This window comes from Magnolia sinica, chromosome 6 (genome assembly GCF_029962835.1).
Source record: "Magnolia sinica isolate HGM2019 chromosome 6, MsV1, whole genome shotgun sequence".
Classification (NCBI taxonomy): Eukaryota; Viridiplantae; Streptophyta; class Magnoliopsida; order Magnoliales; family Magnoliaceae; genus Magnolia; species Magnolia sinica.
In genome coordinates this window covers 37,719,573-37,725,693 of record NC_080578.1, presented here as the reverse complement: position 1 = coordinate 37,725,693, position 6,121 = coordinate 37,719,573, and positions in this window count along the sequence as shown.

Sequence of the window (6,121 nt, the reverse complement as noted above, 5' to 3'; positions counted from 1 at the left end):
TTCTCACACTACAGAGATTTGCCAGTGTGTTTAATGTTAACATGGATTTATGCGAACATCTCAAGGTGACACAACAATGCGATTGAGGGATTTACATGACATGATGTGTTCATGAAACAACCATTTGCGATATCTAACCCAAGAAGTAATGTAACAAGCATGACGATTTACTTACATCCACTCACCAATCCACAGGATTACGTGCCCACTAAGAGGGCTGCTACCCGAAATGCATTATGTCCATGATAATATATATGAACCACTATATATGAGGTATATAACACATTACTTGCATCAATAGAGAAATAAGTCGAATCATGATAGCTTTGGAATTCCAAGATACATGCCCAAGCCATAAAAAGAGGTAGCACAAGGCTGCCCCAATAAAGGAAAAGAGTAGCAATAAGCTAACTCAATAAAAGAGAAGAGTAGCAAATAGGCTAACTCAATAAAAATAAGGTGAAAGGAGCAAAAGGCCAACTCAGTATGAAGTGGAAGCACGCGCCGCTCTCAAAATTAACAATGGGCAAGGCTTATATCCATCACCCTACATAAATTCATAAAAATCACGTATAATTAAAATCGTACCTTAACCATAATTTTCAAGAGGATAAATAATTGATAATGATAACTTAATCAATTGCATGAAAAATCTAAGTAATATGAAAGTATGCAAAAATAAGATAAATCATATCAACTTAAATTAGTGTAAGCTTAAAGGAATACCTCACCTTAGTCTTAAATCTAAACCCTAGGTAGATCTTGATGTAGGAAAGTTTTTACACAAATCACGACATGGCTTGAATAAGAAAGACACACCACACGTGTGGAGGAAGAGGATGATGGGCGACTAGGCCCTCTCTCTCTCTCTCTCTCTCTCTCTCTCTCTCTCTCTCTCTCTCTCTCTCTCTCTCTTTCCCTTTTCCTTATCCTTTCTCTTTCTCTTTCTTGGATGTGTGATCATGAGTGTGTGAGACGAGAAGGGGACAACACTCCTTTTATAAAAGAGTGGGCGTGTGAGAGGGGGTGTGTTTTACATACCACTTGGATTGAGTTTCTCCAATTTGACCTTTTCTAGCAATATTTCTTTAAATCTAATTTATCCAGTGTATTGGGGTCATCGAATAAGGCTAGGGTATATAATTTTTTTAATGATTCGAAATTTAGATTGGTCTATCTTGAAAATTTTCCTAATGAGTGATAAAATGAACTTGATTTCAATTAACGATCCACACTTAATGATCAGGGCCCAATTTTGAAAGAAACGTATAGTCAGTATAGGAAAATGGTTGGACAAAATTTGGTGGTTGATCAATGGTAAAAAAGGCTTAAATTTGAAATTTCACTTTTTGCACCAAAAGGAACTGGCTTCAACATTCAATGGTGTAGGATCATAGATCAAGGTCTAAATTTTGTATAACCTTATAGTCATATAAGACCAAAGTGTGGTCCAAATTTGAGTTGCGATGGATGGCAAGAAGTGGTTAAATCGGAAGATCTAGATTTACAAGGAGTTTGTAAGCCTCAAAAGGATAAATTCGCGCCTAAGGAAAAAGTCTATCAAAGTGGGGCCTTTATATTTCAAACTTGGTCCATATTATTTACAATCCAAGTTATTCATATGAAGGGAAATATCCTACTATGACTGCCCATGAGGTTTCTTCACTCGATGGACACCAAAATCAACGGTTAAGTAGCTAATTTGTCAATTGGATCATTTTTACAATGATCTAAGGGCTTAAATTTGACATATATAGTTCATTTATGATACATAGGCATGGTATAAATTTTCACATCAAAAGGATCATGAAAACCATGTGATCTAGAATTCAAGGGTCTAGGTTAATGGTATTTTCGTAATTATTTCTGATATAAGAGTTTTAGAAAATCTAATGGTTCTACATAGTTATAGGCACGTTTCTAAGTAATTCTTACAAAAGAACTTATATCCAAATAATTATGAATAAAAAATTATCCACCAAATTAATTAAGGGAATGTACATATATCAACCAGCATAATTGATGTACACATGTACATATTAAGTTAAATTTCATAGTAACACTCGAGAATTTTCAATACTCGGGTATTGAAAAGTTCGGAGTATTATATCCTGAGCATTCAAAGTGTCCAGAGTCGACAATGGATCAAAGTAAATTAAAACCAAAGCTTTATTCAAACTAAAATATATAAATTGTTTGTCGTTCAAACCAAATAACTTGAATTAAAGTAAACTAGAACATGAGAAATAACTACAAGCTTGACCTCTTAGCCCTAGCTAAGAGATTTAGCCAACCATTATGATAATTGAACTAAATTCTAATAAAAACATATAAAAAAAATAACTTAAAACTGAAAGATTGGAGAAGAAGAATGACTTTGTAGAAGCTTTGCAACCTCTTGCTCTTTTTACCAACTTTAATTTGTATGTAGAATAGCCTAAATCACCCCTTTAAATAGGAAAATTCCATGCCAAGTTTGCACCATCTTGAATTTTTGTACTTTTATTCCACTTCGGTTACACCGACGATAACCTTCAGTCGCATCGAACATCACTTCGGTTACAGTCGAAGGTGTCTTTCAGTCGTAGCCCAATTTTCTCAAAATACATTTGAACTCTCCGTCTCCCTTAGGTCACACTGAGCCCTCATTCAATGGGACCAAACATTTCAATCGCACTGAATTATTAAGCTAAATTAGGTATGAAAAATATTATTTCTTGTTGGACTATTTTTGGCACTTTTAGTTGGACCAAACCAATCCTAGGTGAGACCGAACATTCTATTATTTCTATTATTTGACTATGTGAATTTTTAGATTTCGCCATCTTTAGTGCTTGGTTTTCTTATATCTTTGGTACTTGAATTCTTCAATTTTTTTAATCCATAGATCCAATTCTTCACTTAATCATTCTTCGATTTTAAATCATTAATTTAAGCATTCATTTTTATTTTAAATCTCCATATCACCTCACATAGCAAAACACATATAATTAGATCAATGTAGCATACATATACTTATAAAAACAATGGACAATTAGGGAGAAATATGCAATATTTCACACTCAACACTAGCGAGTAGAGCGATTAGTTGGATATCGAAGTTTCAGTACGTAGTTGTTCTTTCCATAACCGAAGCTAAGTATATGGAAGTGACGAAGGCTTTCATGAAAGGTGTTTGGTTGCGTGGAATGATGAATAAGTTGGGTCTTCAGTAGGAGGCTGTGCTAGTTAAATGTGAAGGTGAAAGTGCGATCAATTTAATAAAGAATTTATTTTACCATTTTAGAACTAAATATATTGATGTTGGTCATCATTTTATCCGACAGGTGCTTGAGAAAGGGGGTGTTACTCTCGAGAAGATCCACACGAGCGTGAATCCATCAGATATGCTTATAAATGTGGTTCTCGTAGAGAAGTTCCAATTATATTTGAATTCTCTAGGTCTGATAATGGTTCGAAGAAGACAAAGTGTGCGTAAAAAGTGACAACAATAGAGAAGCTATGATGGAGGTGATTAGAGATGAAGCTTGAAGTTGTAGTTCATGATCATTGAAGCTATGGTAGAGATTGTTATCTGATGTCTTCAATCTAAACATGAAACATAAGTCTCGAGTGATCGACTAGGCTGATCGATCGATCGAGTAAGCCTCAGATTATATAGATTAGTCTCTGGATAATTTTGGATATGATCGATCGATCGACAGGTTGGGTCGATTGAGGAAATTCAAAAAATACTTGTAAACTCTTTGGACACTTTTGTAGATGTTTAAGCAATCAAACATATGGTTGTTGATCGATCGAAGGTTGCTTGATTGATGCCAATCGATTGATACTTAGATCGATGGTGCACACAATTTTGTATAATTGCATGAATTGTTTCTTATTCCAGGTGTAACACTATAAATATGGTGTAATTCGGGATATAATATGATTAAGAGAGCTCAATTGTTTTAAAAGAGTTTTGAATGGATGTTAGAGTTTTCCGAAGGGTTTTATATCGGGAAGTTCATCAATCTCTTGTAATTCATTTATCATAGTGGATTTGCTTGTCGCTTTGTACCGTGGTTTTTTCCCACAAGTGTTTTCCATGTAAATTTGTGTGTTCCTATGCATGCTTTGTTACATTTATCTTTCGCTTGTTTAATTCAAATTTAAAGTTGCGGCCCCCAACAATGGACAAATCTCATCTTTAATACATGTCATGTCTATAGTGCACCCTACATGATGACTAGGAGTGCGCTAGCTGGGAGTGCCTCTTCTCACGGGCAGAGCAAAAACAGCAGACTACCAGTTCTTGTTAGACAAGATGGAGAAAAAATTTTGTGGCTGGAAAGCCAGGCTTTTATCGCAGGCGGGCAGAGCTACCCTGATCAAGCAAGTGCTTGGGAGTATTCCCCTCCACATTCTGGTTGCAGCTGAGATACCAAAACAGGTAATAGCGAAGCTAAATCAGTGTTTCACTAGATTTTTCTGGGGCTGGTCTGACGGTAGACTCAACCTCCCCTGGATTACTTGGAAGAAGATAACCAGGCCAGTGGAGGAGGGCGGTCTGGGGATCAGGAACCTCCATGAGGTTGTGGATGCCATGAGAGTGAAAATGGCCTAGACTGTTAAATTCGGGGAGCCCAAAGGTCCCTGAGTTGAGCTCATGCATGCCAAGCACTCGGTTGACATCCTGCGGCCACCATCCGAGTCTTCTCGTCTGCTGGCCTCCCTGCTGTGGAAAAGGATTAGGGCGATGCTGCCTGTGATTGATGATCATGTGCAGTGGCTAGTGTGCAGTGGCGAGGGAAGCCTCTGGAAGGAGAATTGGTTGGGGCTGGGCCCGTTGCAACATATTTTGACTTGCCCAATCCCTGACGCCATCCTCGACCAGCCCTTAAAATATTTCCTAGGGTCATCTGGTCCTCTCCCACCTTCCTCGGCTTTCTCCTTTCTCCCTCAAGAAGTGTTAAATTTCATATTTCAATAGGGTTTCACCATCTCGTCAAGGAGCAAAGGCAGTTTCTAGCCACATGATCCTTCAAGGTGTTTTTCGCTGAAATCAGCTTGGAAGTTGTGCAGGTCGCAACATGCTACTAGAAGCTGGCCCATTTGGACGTGGCAGGGAAAATTACCGCCCAAAATGTCCCTATTTTTGTGGCGTTTGATGCAAAAAGTTTTAGCGGTGGATGCTTGGATCTAAGAGAAAGGTATCCAGCTCGCGTCTCAATGTGTCTACTATGCAGTTAATCCTTTATCTTGCCCCGACGTGGAATCTATCAGTCATCTTTTTCTCTATGGGCAGTTAGCTCGCCATATCTGGAGCCACTTTGGGACTCTGTCGGGTATCTCTTTTATGGAAGGTCAGTCTGTTGATGAGCGGCTCAGGCAATGGTGGACGGCTTCCTCCATTACCGGTCTCTCTCCTCTCATCCGAAAAATGCTTCCAGGGGTAATTCTATGGGTTATTTGGTGTTCTAGAAATGTGGCAAAATTTGATGGCAAATAGGTGAGGTTGTCCAAAAGCTTAGCCGAGATCAAGTGGACTTTGAAGTCCCTCTGGGAGATCCACGGCGGTTTAAATCTGTCTCCCTTTTCTCGTCATTCGTGGTGGGCCGACCTGGGCCTCCCAGCCCCCCCCCCCGGATGGCTCATCTAGGGGAAATCCTAGCATGTCCGGGGGAGGAGGAATAGTTAGAGATGCAAGCGGGCTTTTATTTTTGCCTTTGTGTCAGCTTATGGGCGGGGCTCCAACAACAAGGTGGAATTGAGAGCGGTGTATGATGGCCTCTTCTTAGCTATTAATCAAGGGATCTCCCTCATTGAGATAGAATCAGACTCTAAATTTGTCATAGACATTATCACAAGTCAGGCTTCCCCTTCTTGGCATTGGAATCATTAGATATCTAGGATCAGGGCCCTCATGGAGGAAGCCTCCACCGTTTGCAGACTTATTAAATGGCAAGGTAATGGCCCAGCTGACGGCTTGGCTCGGATGGGGAGCGACTCGCAGTCTTCCAAGTTATTTCTCCATCTTCATGATCTCCCGGCCCTCATCCGGGGTCGGATCTTCCTGGACAGAGTGGGGCTAGGTTCTATTCGGTCTGCTTAGGCGGGTCCCTGCTCGGGAGCCTGGTTT